A 16,619-nucleotide genomic window follows, 5' to 3' on the forward strand; every position below is an offset into this window, starting at 1 on the left:
GGTCTGCCCATTATGCGTTGAGGAAGATTCCTCGGCTCAGGCCTGTTTTGCTCCTTTAGACTTCCCCTTCATCACTCCTGTAGCACTCTCTTCCTGAGGTAGGCAATCTCCAATCCTGAGAATGGCTTGTTATTTTCTAAATGTATGCTATTTCCAAACACATGCTAAGCACACCTCCTTTGCCTTGGCCCACATTGTTTCCACCTCCTGCCCTGCTCTCCCTTCCTTCTCAGTCTGGGAAATTACTCCTCCTTTAAGATTCAGCTAAAAACCCCGACTGGTAAGGCTTAGGGGTGGGTGGGGCATTAACCAGCACACTGAAAGCTCACGGTTTGATTCTGGATCAGGGCACAGGCCTGGGTTGTGGGCCAGGGTTCCCAGTTGGGGGTGTGTGAGAGGCAACCACACCATTGTTTCTCTCCCTCTCTTTCTCCCTCCATTCTCCTCTCTCTAAAAATAAATAAAATCTTTTTTAAAAATTCAGCTTAAATGTTGCCTCTCTGACCCTCCTGGGCAGAACTGTTCACTCCCTCTCTCTTCTGGGTGCCCTCCCACATAACTTGGACGGTTTGCCTTTAGACTACATTTGAATCACCTGGTGGGGTAACTGTTTACCTGGCCCTATCTCCAGCACTCGGTCCAGGCCAGGCCCGGCCCATACTTCAAACTCATCTGTGACTAAAATTAACCTCACCAGAGGAAGGATAGTATTGAAAGGCCACCGGTGTGGAATGTGACTCCATCCTCTGTCCTCTTCCCACCTTGCCAGCCTCATCTGCCTGGCGTTCTCTGTGCTCTAACCACATTGGCCTGTACTCCTTTCCCACTTCAGGGCCTTTCATGGGCTGTTCCAACTGCTTAAAATGCTCTTCCCCTGGCTCTTTCTCATCCTTCAGTGCCCAGTTTAACTACCACCTTGAAGAAAGGCCTTCCTTGAGTCTACAGGCATAATCCTTACCATTCTATCATTCTCTTGTCATTCCCTTTATTGATTTATCACAGTCCTAACTCTCATGTTGATATATTGGTACACTTGATCGCTGCTTGTCTCCCCTGCTAGGCCTCGAGGGCAGGGACTTTGGCTTGTTCACTGCAGGGCCTGGCACATATTCGGCACAACATCGTGAGGAATAAACAAATGAACAGGCTCAGATCCCTGTTCCACCACTTCCCAGCTTTGTCCTTGGATTAATTACCCTCTTGGAAGGCTTCCTCATTTGAAGATCAGGCCTTTCAAGCTGAGATGAGATTGATCCCATCTCTAATGGAGATTGTGTAAAATGTCTGATTACATGAAAAAGCTTCATAAATGGTAACTATGATTTGTGAAATTTTTCTTTCCTTCATCTGAAAAATGCACCTTTTTGCCAGGCTTAAAGACCGGGCATTTTTCCAAAGCATTTTTTATTGTGGTGTAACAAATGTATAGAAAAGTACACACACCAATCACTAATATATAATGTACATATATGTATATACATATAGTACACACATGCCCAGGTAACCACTTCCCAAATTAAGTACAACAGTCCAACACCCAGGCAAGTTCTCACATTAGTCTCCCCCATTCCCTCCTCTCACCGATACCTCTGGTTCTTTCCCTCCTCTGTTTGTTCCGAGATCATGGCATGTCCATTCTTCCTTCAAGCCACTTCTGACTCATTCATTTCCCCCTTTCCTCACCTGAGATCTTCCCTAATAAACTGTAGCTCTCCTGACCTCTCCTACAGCAGTAGATTAAAAAGGGGTTGTATGGAAAGTAACCTCACAGGGTGATCTGATCATAAATTCCTAACTGAGCAGGCCATGGTGGGTAGTCATGGCCCAGGCATATAGCTTCTTTACTGAAAGGCTTATCTTTGCCTTAAGCAAGCCTTGTCTATTGTTTCTTTGCTTGTAGGTTAACACACCTTTGAAATGCACTCCTTCGGACCCCTCCTTAAAAGTAGGAGTCTACCCTGGAGTTCAACAATCTTGTAATCCAATCTCTACTTTGCTTTCTCCTTCCTTCCTGTAATCTTCCTTATGGTCTCTCCTTAATTTTAAATGCATAAAAGGAACTGGCAACACTTATTCTCTGGAGCATTTGAGATCTAATCCCCGGCATATGTCATCACTTTGGCTCAAATCTTATAAAAATTCTGTACAGGTTTGGACATTTCTTATGTCAACACACCAAACTAGAGGTTTCAAAGTGGGGACATGCAACTAACTCAGTGGAGTGCAAAATGATCCCTGTAATTCCACTCTTGGGTATATGTCTGAAAAAATTGAAAACAGGTCCTCAAACAAGTACGTATATATACATGCTCATAGCAGCACTATGCTTAATGACCAAAAGATGGAAACAGCCCAGATGTCCATCAACAAATGAATGGATAAACATATGTGGTATTTACATATTCAACTATAAAAAGGAATGAACTACTGATAACATGCAACCACATAGATGAACCTTGAAAACATGTGTTAAGTGAAAGAAGTCAGACAAAAGGTCACATTTTGTATGACTCCATTTATATGAAATATCCAGGACAGATAAAGCCACAGTGATGGGACATGTACTGGGTGGCTGCCAGGGGCTGAGTGGGGATGGGCTGGGGAGAAACTGCTTAATGGCTAAGGGGTTGTACTCGGAGGTGATGGAAATGTTTTGGAATTAGATGGTGATGGTGGTTGCACAACATTGTGAATGTACTGAATGCCACTGAATTATTCACTTTAAATGGTTAATTGCATGTTATGGGAATTTCATTTCAAAACAAAAATTCAGTAGCCACTCTTATTGGCCAGCTGAGAGGTTCGAATGAGGCAGAGGTTCCTTAAGCTTTCTAAGCTGGGAAGTGCTGGGCAAATACCAGCTGGGTCAACTGAAAGAAACGGCCTAGGAGTCAGCAGGGGTGGTTTTGCTGCTCTGCCCTAAATAATAATGATAAGAGACAGCTACAGTAATTACTGCTGGCACTTTTATGTTTAATATGAGCCAGGCACTATTCCAAGTGCTTTAAATCTTAGACTCACTAAAGCCTTACAATGCCAACAGGTGGGTACTATCATGTTTTCATTACAGACGAGGAAACTGAAGAACTGAGGTTTAAATGACTTTTTCAAGTCATAGATGAGGAAGTGGCAGAGTCCAAATTTGAGCCTAGGCCGTCAAACTCCACAAACTGAAGTTTCAAACCTCAGGCTCTGTGCTAAGTACTTTCCATGTTTTATTTCATTTAATCATGTGAAGTAGGTGTTATTCTTATGTTAAAGAAAACACCACAGGCCCAAAATGTGTCACTCCACTAAAAGCCCATGCTACCAAACCTAGATTTAATACCTGATCTAACTGCAGCTTCAACCTCTCCCAGACACAATCTTAATTAACCAGTCTGAAATGTTCTGGTCAAGTACCAGTAATGTGTCACATAGGCCTTCTCCATTCCCCTTGAAAAGAAGAAACAATCTGCATCATAAAAACCCTTCCCCTTCTCTTTGCCCAGAGAAAAGATGTCCATACCTCAAAATAATAATTTTTCTTTCACTAATAGCTCCCTTGCCCCACCTTCTTCCTATAAAAGCCTTCCATTTTGTACCCTTAGGACGCCCTTCTAGTTGCTAGACAGGATGCTGCCCAATTCATGAATCACTCAATAAAGTCAATTAGATCTTCAAGATTACATGATTCAATTTTTTTACATTATTCTTGTTTTTTAAAAAAATCCCCTTGTGGCTCCTCCATGTTCAGTGCTTTCATCTTTCCCCCTGCATGTATTTTTATGTTGGACCATACTCCTGTCATTATCTCATCTTGCTTCACTTCATTTTTCTTTATACTGCATATATTACTACCTGAATATTATTTATACTTTCTTTTGGTCTCTCATTACTACAAGGTAGGACTTTTGATTATTGATTTCCCAATACTTAGAACAATATGTGGTACACAATAGGCTTCAGAAATTTAAATGAATGTTGCACACAGCAGTTGTGTGCCTGTGTTTTAATAAATATGCCATACATGTTCTACTTTTTAAAATATATTAATGTCTTAGAATTAAAAAAAATCAGTATATGGATCTAGCTCATTTTTTTTAACAGATCTTCCATACTGGGAAGTAGCTCCGTTTATTTAACCAGTTTCCTATTTCACGTTTTTCCGAGTGTATCACTAATGCAAACAATATGGCAGCAAACATCTTAGCATATATCTTCTTGTGCATATATGTACACATTTCTTTAGAATTAGTGCCTAGAAGTGGAATTGCTGGAATGGTAAGAAGGTTAAAAATGTCAACAGATAATCAACTGCCCTGCAGATATCCATTCCTGCCAGTACTGATTGAGGGAGGGGATACAACAGGTTTCATCTACTTTGAACCAGACTGAGTATGGCTTTTCAACTTTTTGCCAATTTGATGGGGTAAAAGGAACCTCAATTTACAGATGAGGAAACTGACGCTCAAAAGTTTAGGGACTTCCCCACATGATCGGTAAGTGGTGAAGTTGCGATTCGACATCCCAAGTGTCTGACTCCGGAGAGGATGTGCTGAAGCTTGACAAGTCTTCTCCTGCTGAACATCCTCAGGTACTTCCGGGCCTTGTGATGCTGGCAGGGTGGCCTTCTTCCCATGTCTAAGCCTCAGATTCCCCAGCGGCAGGCAATCTCTGACCCTCCTCAACTGCTGACAGCGTCAGCCCAGTGCCAGTCAAGTACACGCCCAGCAGCCTCCACCTCTCCAAAATGGCGACCAGCTCCCGCATGAGGCCACACCCCTTCCTCAGGAGGCGGGGCCTGAGTACAGGCCACAGTAGTAGATGCCCGAGCCAAGTTTGAAGTTGGGTGCCTGGCAGACTCGCGCAGAAGCAGAGAATCAGTGGCGCCACAGGTCGGGAGGAGGAGCACCGAGTCGAGGGCTCGCTAGCCGGGGCCGCCCGAGAATTTCTTCATCGCCGGCGCTGAGGCCGCCATCTTAGATGGCGGGAGTAAGACGAAGACGAGCAGCGTGAGACGGAAAGGGTTCCCTGCCGCTCTCCTTGGGCCTCTCTCCAGAGAGGGCCAGCTGGCCGGGCTTTGGGGCGTGTGCCCTGAAGCGCGGAGCACAAGTGCGACGATGCGGGGGCTGCCCGGGGCCCCAACCCCTGGGCTGGGGACTCGCCGAATGTGACCGCCTCCCGCTCCCTCACCCGCCGCGGGGAGGAGGAGCGGGCCAGACGCCGCTGCCTGACGACGGGAAACGGAGGCTGCCAGGCTCCTTCAGGTAGGTGGCAGGGCCAGGGCCTGGATGCCGGGGTAGCCCAGTGGCGGGGCTGAAGGGGCCAGTTCCCTGGCGGCCCGTACTAGGTGGTGCTGACGGAGTGGCCTCACAACTGGTAGGTGGAGGGCCCCAGCCAACCCGCTGTCACCCTGGGTGGCACTGGCAGACGGGGCCCCAGGCTCGGTGTCATGGCCGGCGAGCCGAGTTCCCCACATCTCCTCTGTAATTTCCTTGTGTTTCGGGGAAACGTGCCAGCGCCACCCCTGTACCCGGTGCACATTCTTCATAATTTTGGCAATGGGAGAATCCGCCCAGAGCTGCACCGTATTGTGTTACCACTTAAATGGGCTAATTCCTTTTCTTTTTGACCGGGAGTGGGGGGACCCGGGCTTGCATCTTCTCTGAAGGTCCATCACTCAAGTGATACCCTTTTTAGGGAAGACGAGAGGAATCTGGGACAAGAGGAGGATATGGGTCGGTGCTCCAACCACAAAGGCATAGGAACCTTGCTTTGGGTTTTCAGGACTCTGTGGGTTACCAGTGAAAGCTTTGGGATGCTTATACTGACGATTGGCTCTGGGATGCTTTGGAATGAAGGGCCAGGGCTGTCTTTTGTGTGGAGTGAGATCCGCCAGGATGCCTCAGTTCTGCAGCTGCAGAGCCTCTGCAGCGCTAGGCGATGCCCAGAGAGGAGTTTGGACTTCAGGAGAGGCGAGGCGGCTGTGTTCATTCATTGTTCTTTTTCCAGAGCTCTGGGTGTGCCCTCTGGTATTCATTCTCTGGTGAGAAGAATGATAGGATCTCTCTTATGTCTTCTTGAGGCGTGGCTGGGTTCTAGAGGATCCCTTCATCGGTGTAGGGATGAATTCAGCGCACGTTCATTGATCATTTCTGCTTGCCTTGTTCTTTGTGGGCTTAGTGGAGGGAGTCTGTCCTCCATTCCCCCTCAGGCATGAAAACAGTGCGCGGTGATAGGGATGGACTTACCAAGTGTTCTGGGAATTTGGAACTAGTTTTTCCTTGAGGGAGTTGCGGAAGCTTGTCCAGTGGAGGGGACTTTTCACGAGTTTGGACCGATGAGTAAGTGCACACCAGGTGAGGAGGAGGGGAGAGCATTCTAAAGCAAGGAAAGAGCTGGTACAAAGGCACAGAAATATGCTGGAGTTGGGATGAGTTCGGGGAGCAGCAAGTCGATAGTCGGGGGTGCTGGAAGGAATGGGTGGGAGATGAGGATCTAAAAGAAAAGTTGTCTAGATTGTGAAGGATCTTTGTTGAAGGTAGTAAACTATTTGGATTATTTTAAATGAGTGTTGTGTTGCTTTTTTTTTCTCTTGCTGATAACTAATTTCTGTCCTCTTGGTGATGTTGAAGGTGATGGTAATTGAAAAGGTATACTTTGTTAAACCCAGTTAAGAACACTTAAAAAGTTATTTATTGATTCAGAGAGAGGGAGGGCGGGAGATGGAGGAGGGGTGAGAGAGACATCTATTCTTGTTCACAGATTTGTTGTTCCACTTATCTATGCATTTGTTGGTTGATTCTGGTATGTACCCTGACAGGGAATCCAACCTCAACCTTGGCGTATTGGGTGGGATAAGGCTCTAACCAACTACTACCTGGTTAGGGAGTACATTTTTAATAAGTGCTTTACACAGCGAATAAACTGAACTCATATTCCTAGGGATTCTTGCAGAACACTTCCAAAACGGCAATTTCCAACTGGTGTGCGGCGTGTGCTGCAAGAATTTTTAAAATGTGCAATAGTTGATTATTTAATCAGGGGCACTGCCCCTTAGATTGTCAAATTAAAAAAAAAAAATGGCAACAGCCAACACAATAGCTGTCCTATGTGAATTTATCAAAAGTATACCTATTTTTGTCAGATTGACTAAAACGTAGTTTTTGATGTGGTGCAGAATTTTAGTAATTAGTTTGTGTGTGCTATGGATGAATAAGGTTGAAAATTGCTGTTCTCAAGTTATACTTGCTCACAAAACTGTCGCCTTTATAAATGTAGTACCCTGTACTCACTACATTTTAAATGGTTGTTGACCATAAAAACCGAGCTCCTCAGTCATGTAGAAATTGGCAGATTATATAAAACATCTGAAAAAGTGTAGATTGCAAGTGGGTATTTTTAGTTTAGTAAATGTGTTTTATATAGTAAACTATTTCTTTGGATTGATTCCATGGACTCCAATTCAGTTCTAAAGTCTTTAGCTCTATGAACATGATTTCCCCAAAATAGCTGTGTTACGATTAATGCTATGTGAGAGTGATGATTGTTATCATATTAACAGACTTCAGCTAACAGTTCCTAAATCTTTCTTGGATTGTGATGCTTATATACCACTGAAGAATATTAAGATTCTTTTGATGGTGATGGAAGGAGACTAGACTTTGGGTGGTGAGCACAGAGTGGGCTATACAGATGGTGTATTATAAAATTGTACACTTGAAACATACAATATTACTAATCAATATTGCCCCCATAAATTTAAAAAGATTCTTTTGGCTTGTTTCCACTCTTACCACTTCAAGGACTAAGTTGTTTAAATTCAACAGAAATATTTGAATCAGTTGAATACTGGATAGTTGGAAAAATAAACCTGTTACTGTTTCTATTGTAAAAGCTTATCTTCTAGGTACATGGTATAAATTGCAGTGTGATTGCTTAGTCTTGTAAAACTCTTGTTAATAGTTGAAAAAAAATGTGCATGCCTTCAAAGTAGAAGGCTCAAGTGAAGTACACCAAAACATGTTTACCAGAATTTGGTTTACCAGAAGAAAACACTGAGAAGCAGATTAAATAAGCTGGTCATTTATGATGAAAAGTATCTAAAAGATGAAATAAAATGATTAAATATCAAGTGTTGTGTTACAGCTGCTTTGAAACTAGTTCCTTTTAGTTTAAATCATGCCATTTGTGAAATCCATGGTAGGTAGTTTGCTGTGAAGATGAAATAACTTCTTGCAAGTTAAATTTGACTTTTCCAAAAGCACTAAATTACTTATTAAATGGAAAATATAACTAATAACTTCAAACTACTGTTTCAAGTAGTTTGTTAGATGTATGATTGTTTTACATTTTAATTTCAGAAAAAACTTTGTTGGTAACTTACTGCCTAAAAATAGAAAAATGTTACATGAGAGAGTGCTTTTGTTTGTATGTTAGGAACATAATAGGCCATACATAATAATCCTGGTCTTGGGAGGAGCTTGTTAGCCAAACAGCATGCCTTAATGTTGACTTGCAGAAGGGAATTTTAAATATTGCCTTTGAAAGGCAGTGGACTAATGTGACAGTAGGGGGTTTATGAAACCACAAAATTGTGCTTTGACTTGAAAAGGTTTTTTGTTTTTTAAAGTGTGCAGCTCATGGAAGTCTCTCTCTCTCTCTCTTTTTTTTTTTCAAAACAAATGACTGTAGTTGGAAAATTGCTCACCTTGACTAAATTAATTGGAAATCAGGGAACACTGGGCTCTTTAAGATGGGTTTATAGGATTTGTGTTGCCTTTTGTGGGTTCATGTATGTGTATGGATGGATAAAAATTCCTATTTAACAGACTAGGTTAATACTAGATATTTGTGTTAAGGTTCAGTTAGTGTTTCATGTATAGAGCTAAACTACCTTGTCTATAAAGGCTGGGTGTTTTATTCTTGCTTCAAAGTTGTGAGCAAAAAATTCCTTGTTTTTTAATTCTTTTTTTTAAATAATTTTTTTACGATTTTATTTATTAATTTTTTTTAGAGAGGGAAGGGAGGGAGAGAGAGAGAGAGAAACATCAGTGTGTGATTGCTGGGAGCCATGGCCTTGCAACCCAGGCATGTGCCCTTACTGGGAATCGAACCTGCGACACTGGTTTGCAGCCTGCGCTCAATCCGTCGAGCTACGCCAGCCAGGGCTAAAAATTCCTTAATTATGTGGTAAAGTTTTCATCTTTAATTTTATACTGGTTGAGTCATCTGTTCCTTCATTTCTCCTGGAATACGTGTATGGATCTCAGTGATTTTAGTAGTTAACTTCAGATGTTAGCCTTTCTTCTAAAATTACTCCTAGGATCTCAGTTTACCCAAGGAAAATGTCCAGTGGGCGTTGTTTCTTTGTTACTGGTTTTGGCCCAGACTGTCTGAAGTCTCTTTGGCAAATCACTCACAAAGTGTATTAATTACTTCACATTCCAATCAGTGTACATAGTTTTTCTTGAGGAACACTTGACACATAGTTTTATTTTTAGACTAGATTCTAAGAGATTTTACTGGGTGGGGACTAACAGTCCTAAAACTAGTTTGTGTTTTAGAGATTGTTTACATTTTTGGTTAATGAATGGGAAGTAGCAGGCAGTGACAATCAATGGCAATAAAAACCTAGTATTTCTGGTTGTTTCTGAGGACCTTGTGGACTATACTAGTGTCATTTTCTCCTCTTTCTACTTGTTGAATTACATTTACTGTCATTTGGTAGCAAGAGTAAGTACATCTTTACTGTTTTACTTAAGATTTTTTCCCCTATTTATCTTATTTCAATCTGCTATGGAAAAAAAGTTTTCTGATTTCTTTGAAGTTACTAATACTAGTTATCACATTTGGAGGGAGTATTTACCTTTCTCCATCCATGTACATTTCTGGTGGAAGAGTCAGGCTAATATATCTTTACAATTATGCATTTTCATTCTGAAAATGGATATTTTGGAGACATCCTTTTCAGCCTCAGATAGCTTTTAACATCTACCCTTTACTGTGGCTTGGGATAGATGAAAATCTGAGTTTTCCTTGGAAGAACATGATTCTTGTTCTTGGTGGCAAGTTTCTTTAGGAAGCTGAACTTCTCGGAGAGGCATTTCTCTGAATCCAGATAGATCATTCAGAAAGGAGCTCCCATATCACTTGACAAAGTTTGTTTACAATAGAAAAAACTGGAAAGAATTCAAATGTTCAACACTAATAAAATGATTTCCTACACTGTGGTATAGCTGCTTGATGGGGCACTATGCTTTTCATTAAATATGGCATGTATGAAATATTTATGACATGAAAAATGCTGAACACAAAATTATGTATCCGAAAGAATCATGGTTGTATATATATCTTAATAGAGTAGAGTATTATTTAGTAAACAGAAAGAAATGTTGTACTGATATATTCTCCAACATGTGTACACCTTACAAACATTATGTCAAGTGAAAGAATCCAGTCAGAAAAGACCACATATTGTATGATTCCATGTTTGTGAAATGGCCAGAATAGGCAAATCTGCAGAGACAAACAGTATATTAGCAGTTGCCGGGAGCTGGAGGGAATAGGGAATGGGCAGTGACTGTGATTAGGGTTTTTTGGGGGTGATGAAAGTGTTCTAAAATTGGTTGTAGAGATGGATGCACAACTCTGTGAATATAATAAAAACCATTGAATTGTACATTAAGTGTGTGATTTGTGTGGTATATGAATTATATTGTAAGCTGTTAAATTTTAAAGCCTACAAATAGGAAAAAATACATGTAGATGTTTTTTTAAATATATTTTATTGATTATGCTATTACAGTTGTCCCATTTTACCATTTTCCCCCCTTCACTCCCCTCCACCCTGTATACCCTCTCCCATCCACATTCCCTTTAGTTCATGTCCATGTGTCATACTTATGAGTTCTTTAGCTTCTACATTTCCCATATTATCCTTACCCTCCCCCTGTCTATTTTCAACCTACAATCTATGCTACTTATTCTCTATACCTTTTCCCCCTCTCTCCTCCTCCCACTCACCTGTTGCTAACCCTCCATGTGATCTCCATTTCTGTGGTTCTGTTCCTGTTCTAGTTGTTTGCTGAGTTTCTTTTGGTTTTGCTTTAGGTGTGGTCGTTAATAATTGTGAGTTTGCTGTCCTTTTACTATATATGTTTTTTCTTTATCTTCTTTTCTTAGATAAGTCCTTTTAACATTTCATAAAATAAGGGCTTGGTGATGATGAATTCCTTTAACTTGACCTTATCTGAGAAGCACTTTATCTGCCCTTCCATTCTAAATGAAAGCTTTGCTGGATAGAGTAATCTGGGATATAGGTCCTTGTCTTTCATGACTTGGAATATTTCTTTCCAGCCCCTTCTTGCCTGTAAGGTCCCTTTTGAGAAATCAGCTGACAGTCTGATGGGCACTCCTTTGTAGGTTACTGTCCCCTTATCTCTTGCTGCTTCTAGGATTCTCTCCTTCGTTTTTACCTTGGCTAATGTAATTATGATGTGCCTTGGTGTGTTTCTTCTTGGGTCCAGCTTCTTTGGGGCTCTCTGAGCTTTCTGGATTTCCTGGAAGTCTATTTCCTTTGCCAGAATGGGGAAGTTCCCTTTATTATTTGTTCAAATATATTTTCAATCTGTTGCTCTACCTCTTCCCCTTCTGGTACCCCTATAATTCGGATGTTGGAACGTTTAAAGATATCCTGGAGGTTCCTAAGCTTCTCGGTTTTTTGAATTCTTTTTTCTTCATTATTTCCTGTTTGGTTTCTTTTTTTCTTCCTTCTGGTCCACTCTGTTGTTTTGAGTCCCAGTTTCCTTCTTATCACTGTTGGTTCTCTGTGCCTCTTCCTTCATCTCTTTTATGGTAACCTGCATTTTTTCATCTAATTTGCGCCCCAAATCAACCAGTTCTGTGAGCTTCCTGATCACCAGTGTTTTGAACTGTGCATCTGATAGGTTAGCTATTTCTTGGTCGCTCAAAAGGATGAGTTCTGGGGCACTGATTTGTTCTTCTATTTGAGCCATCACTCTCTTTTTTCCTGGTCTGGTCGCTCTTGTTACGGTGAGGGGCGGAGCCTTAGGTGTTCATTGGGGCTGGGCACCCCAGTCGCTAGGTTGTGACGTTGTATGTGGGGGTGGGGGCAGGAGGGAACAATGGTGGCAGCCCCACTCTCCTGGGATCTCAGTCCCTTCCCTGGGATCCTGGGCTGCGCCCTCTGCCCTGGTCCACAGTCGCAGCCTCACTAGGTCCGCCAGTTGCCGCTTGCGTACTCAGGGTCCACCCGCTGCGTGCCCTGGATGGCTTACTCGCTCCTGGTTGCTTCAGGTGCCCAGCTCTCCCCAAACTCTGCGAGCTCGTCCCAACCCCTCTTACTGGTCTGGATGAACAGGTCTACTTCAACTTCTTGGCCGTCTGACTTCCATTCAGATAAATTCTCTGTCAGTTCTGGGTGTTATTCTGCCTCTAAATTGTTGTTGTTCTAATCTTGGTTGTGCATGGAGGTACGGTGCATCCACCTATGCCTCCATCTTGCTGGAAGTCCGAAAAAAATACATGTAGATGTTAACAATTGTTGCTAAACAGTAGACATAAAGATGATGTTCCTCTTATACTTCCCGTATTCTCTCTTTTCTTTTTCTTTTTAAAATATATTTTATTGGTTATATTATTACAGTTGTCCCATTTTCCCTCCTCATTCCCTCCACTGTGCCCCTTCCCGCCCACATTCCCCCTCTGTAGTTCATGTCCATGTATCATACTTGTAAGTTCTTTAGCTTCTACATTTCCCATACTATTCTTACCCTCCCCCTGTCTATTTTCTACTACCATCTATGCTACTTACTCTGTACCTTTTCCCCTTCTCTCCTCCGATTGCCCTGTTGCTAACCCTCCATGTATTCTCCATTTCTGTGGTTCTGTTCCTGTTCTAGTTGTTTGCTTAGTTTTTTGTTTTTGTTTTTGTTTTAGGTGTGGTTGTTAAAAACTGTGAGTTTGCTGTCATTTTACTATTCATGTTTTTTATCTTCTTTTTCTTAGATAAGTCCCTTTAACATTTCATAGAATAAGGGCTCCTTTAACTTGACCTTAGCTGGGAAGCACTTTATCTACCCTTCCATTGTAAATGAAAGGTTTGCTAGATAGAGCAATCTTGGATGTAGGTCCTTGCCTTTCATGACTGGGAGTACTTCTTTCCAGCCCCTTCTTGCCTGCAAGGTCTCTTTTGAGAAATCAGCTGATAGTGTTATGGGCACTCCTTTGTAGGTAAGTGTCTCCTTTTCTCTTGCTGCTTTTAAGATTATCTTCTTATCTTTCATCTTGGGTAATGTAATTATGGTGTGCCTTGGTGTGTTCCTCCTTGGGTCTAACTAACTTCTTTGGGACTCTCTGAGCTTCCTGGACTTCCTGGAAGTCTATTTCCTTTGCCAGATTGGGAAGTTCTCCTTCATTATGTTTCAAATAACTTTTCCACTTGCTGCTCTTCCTCTACTCCTTTTGGTACCCCTATAATTCGGATGTTGGAACGTTTAAAGATGTCCTGGGGGTTCCTAAGCCTCTTCTCATTTTTTTGAATTCTTGTTTCTTCATTCTTTTCTGATTGGATGTTTCTTTCTTCCTTTTGGTCCACTCCATTGATTTGAGTCCCACTTTCCTTCCCATCACTATTGGTTCCCTGTACATTTTCCTTTATTTCACTTAGCATAGCCTTCATTGTTTCATCTAATTTGCAACCAAATTCAACCAATTCTGTGAGCATCCTGATTACCAGTGTTTTGAACTGGTCATCTGATAGGTTGGCTATCTCTGTGTCGCTTAGTTGTATTTTTCTGGAGCTTTGATCTGTTCTTTCATTTGGGCCATTTTTTTTTTTTTTTTTAGGGAGTCTCAGCACACCTGCTACATAGTGAGGGGCGGAACCTTAGGCATTCACCAGGGCGAGATAAGCCACGTCTCTGGGTTGTGATGCTATATACGGGGGAGGGGTCTGAGAGGGAACAATGGCGCTTGTTCCGTTGTGCAAGGAGGCACAGTGTGTCTTCGTACACCTCCATCTTGGCCAGAAGTTCCCCATATTCTCTGAGTATATTGCCTTTAAAATAGAAAAATATATTTAATAAAAAATCAGTTCAGTTCATGGTTTGGCCCTTTCATCACTCCAAAATTCAGTCACTGTCTTTCAACTACTTTCTACTTCAGATTAGTTCAGGCTTTTATTATTATTTGTCTTGACTGGTAGAACCTCTGAACTGAACTCCTTTTTCTTATTCTTTCTATGCCAGTTCATTATCCACATTACTGCCAGAGTCACTTTCTTAAGGCACAGATTTGAAAAAATATTAAATTTTAGTAATTTTTTGGATAGATAATACAGTCACATGCCAACAAAATTAAGTGGATACAGGAAGTTATGCTGTGCAGAGTAATGCTACCTTCCTTTTTGTTCACCAGCTACCCAGCTTCTTTTCATGGAGGGAAATATGTTACGGGGTTATTTTATATATCCTTTTTATGATGATACAAGAATAGTTAATGGTAGATATGATGGCCTTACTTTTTTGTGCAAATCTTCCAAGAGTCTCCTCTGGTGCCTACCAGATTAAGCATACAGCTCTTGCTTCTATGTCTTGCTAACATGGATTTCTCATATTATCTTTAGTAGAATTCAGAAACTATTTTTTAGCGCTTAAGTAGGTGCAGGCTACTGTGCGTGGTGCTGGACAAATAAAGTTCCTGCCTTAAGTAGCTTCATCTAATGAAGAGAGATTGGCACTATTTTTCTCACTTTTTATCTGTTCTTTTAAATACCATTTTGAATACCATCTTCTAAATATCATTTCTTGATCTTTTTCTCTTTTCACTTACTGTTATTTTCTTTAGCCCTTTAAAATCCTTTGCATTTATTTTTTATGTCCTTTATCATGTAGTAATTGTGAGTTTACCAGTCTGTTAGATTATAAACTCAAAATAATGCTTCTAAAACGATATGCAGCTCCTTATTAATGTATGTGGGAAAAAATTTCCAGACTTCTGATCAAGATGGAGGCATAAGTAGACATTGCTTAGCCTCCCCACACAACCAGAGAAAGAATTACAACTAAATCTCAAGACAGGTAACACCCAGAACTGTCAGAAAAGCAAGTTGTATGAAAGTCCAACAACCAAGGTTTTAAAGAAGCCACATTCATTCAGATGGATAAGAGGGGTAGAGTCGTGGAAACAGATGGAGAGCCACACCAGTGGCTGAATGGGTGGTCCCACATTCATGTGTGGTGGATAAAAATAGGGAGGGATACCTTGGGAGCCAGTGATTCTAGTTGCAGGTCAGACCGCATAGCCCAGGGTCCAGCACTGGGAAGATACTTGCCCATAACTGCTAATTGTAAAAACCAGTGGGGGTTAAGGTGGCAGAAGAAACTGCCAAGATTTTCAGGAGGCTATGTTTAAAGGGCACTCATTGGCTTAGAACAGATCCCAGATCCACTCACTGTGGGACTCGCCATCCAGGCAACAGCTGGAAGGGTGCCAGTTCCATTTAGGAAGTGGGTGAAGTGACTAGAAATGGGACAAGTGCCCGGCAGATCTCCAGAAGCCAGGCAGCAGCATTGCCCTCTCTCTGAGCCCTCCCTACACAGAGACACAAAGCGGTGAAGCGGGTTGCCCTGCCCATTACCTAAGGCTCTGCCTCATACAATTTACAGGTGCCTTTTCTACAATCATGTTACTAAGACAATCAAAGCAATTCTACCTAATACACAGAAACAAAGAGAGGGAGGCTGCCATATTTAGGAGACAATGAAATATTGCCCAAGTGAAAGAACAGAACAAAACCTCAGAAGAAGAACTAAATGAAATGGAGGTAACCAACCTATCAGATGCAGAGTTCAAAACACTCATGATCAGGATGCTCAAAGAACTCATTGAGTGTGGCAACAACATAAAAGAAGAAATGAAGATTACACTAGGAATAAAGAATAACTGCAGGGAACCATCAGTGGAAAGGAGGAAGCAGGATTCGAATCAGTGATTTGGAACATAGGAGGAAATAAGCATTCAACCACAACAGCAAAAGAAACAAGAATTCAAAAAAAAAAACCGAGGGTAGTATAACAAGCCTCTGGGACATCTCCGTACCAACTTCTGAATCAGGGATGCCAGAAGGAGAAGAAGAAGAGCAAGAAATTGAAAACTTATTTGAAAAAATAATAAAAGACAACTTCCCTAATTTGGTGAAGGAAATAGACATACAAGTCCAGGAGGCACAGAGAATCCCAAACAAGTTGGACCTAGAGAGGACCACACTAAGACACATAATTAAAATGCCAAAGGTTAAAGATAAAGAGAGAATCTTAAAAGCAGCAAGAGAAAAGCAGAGAATTACCCACAAAGGAGTTCCCATAAGACTATTAGCTGATTTCTCAAAAGAAACTTTTTAGGCAAGAGGGGACTGGAAAGCAGTATTCAGAGTGATGAAAAGCAAGGACCTACAATCTAGGTTACTCTATCTGTCAAAGCTGTCATTTAGAATTGAGGGGCTGGTAAAGTGCTTCCCAGACAAGGTAAAGCTAAAGGAGTTCATCATCACCAAGCCATTATTACATGAAATGTTAAATGGACTTATTTAAGAAAAAGAACATCAAAGCTGTGGA

At 41.6% G+C, this 16,619-nt stretch overlaps 1 protein-coding gene across 1 annotated transcript in view; it reads left to right on the forward strand.

Annotated features, from left to right (window-relative positions):
• The first annotated feature begins 4,865 nt into the window (after window positions 1-4,865).
• Window positions 4,866-16,619, forward strand: part of RAF1 (Raf-1 proto-oncogene, serine/threonine kinase) — an 84,319-nt gene continuing 72,565 nt past the window's right edge. Inside the window, exon 1 of the mRNA XM_028518674.2 lies at window positions 4,866-5,249. The gene's annotated coding sequence lies outside the window, so the exon portion shown is untranslated. The remainder of the gene's footprint in view (window positions 5,250-16,619) is intronic.

This window comes from Phyllostomus discolor, chromosome 7 (assembly GCF_004126475.2).
Source record: "Phyllostomus discolor isolate MPI-MPIP mPhyDis1 chromosome 7, mPhyDis1.pri.v3, whole genome shotgun sequence".
NCBI lineage: Eukaryota > Metazoa > Chordata > Mammalia > Chiroptera > Phyllostomidae > Phyllostomus > Phyllostomus discolor.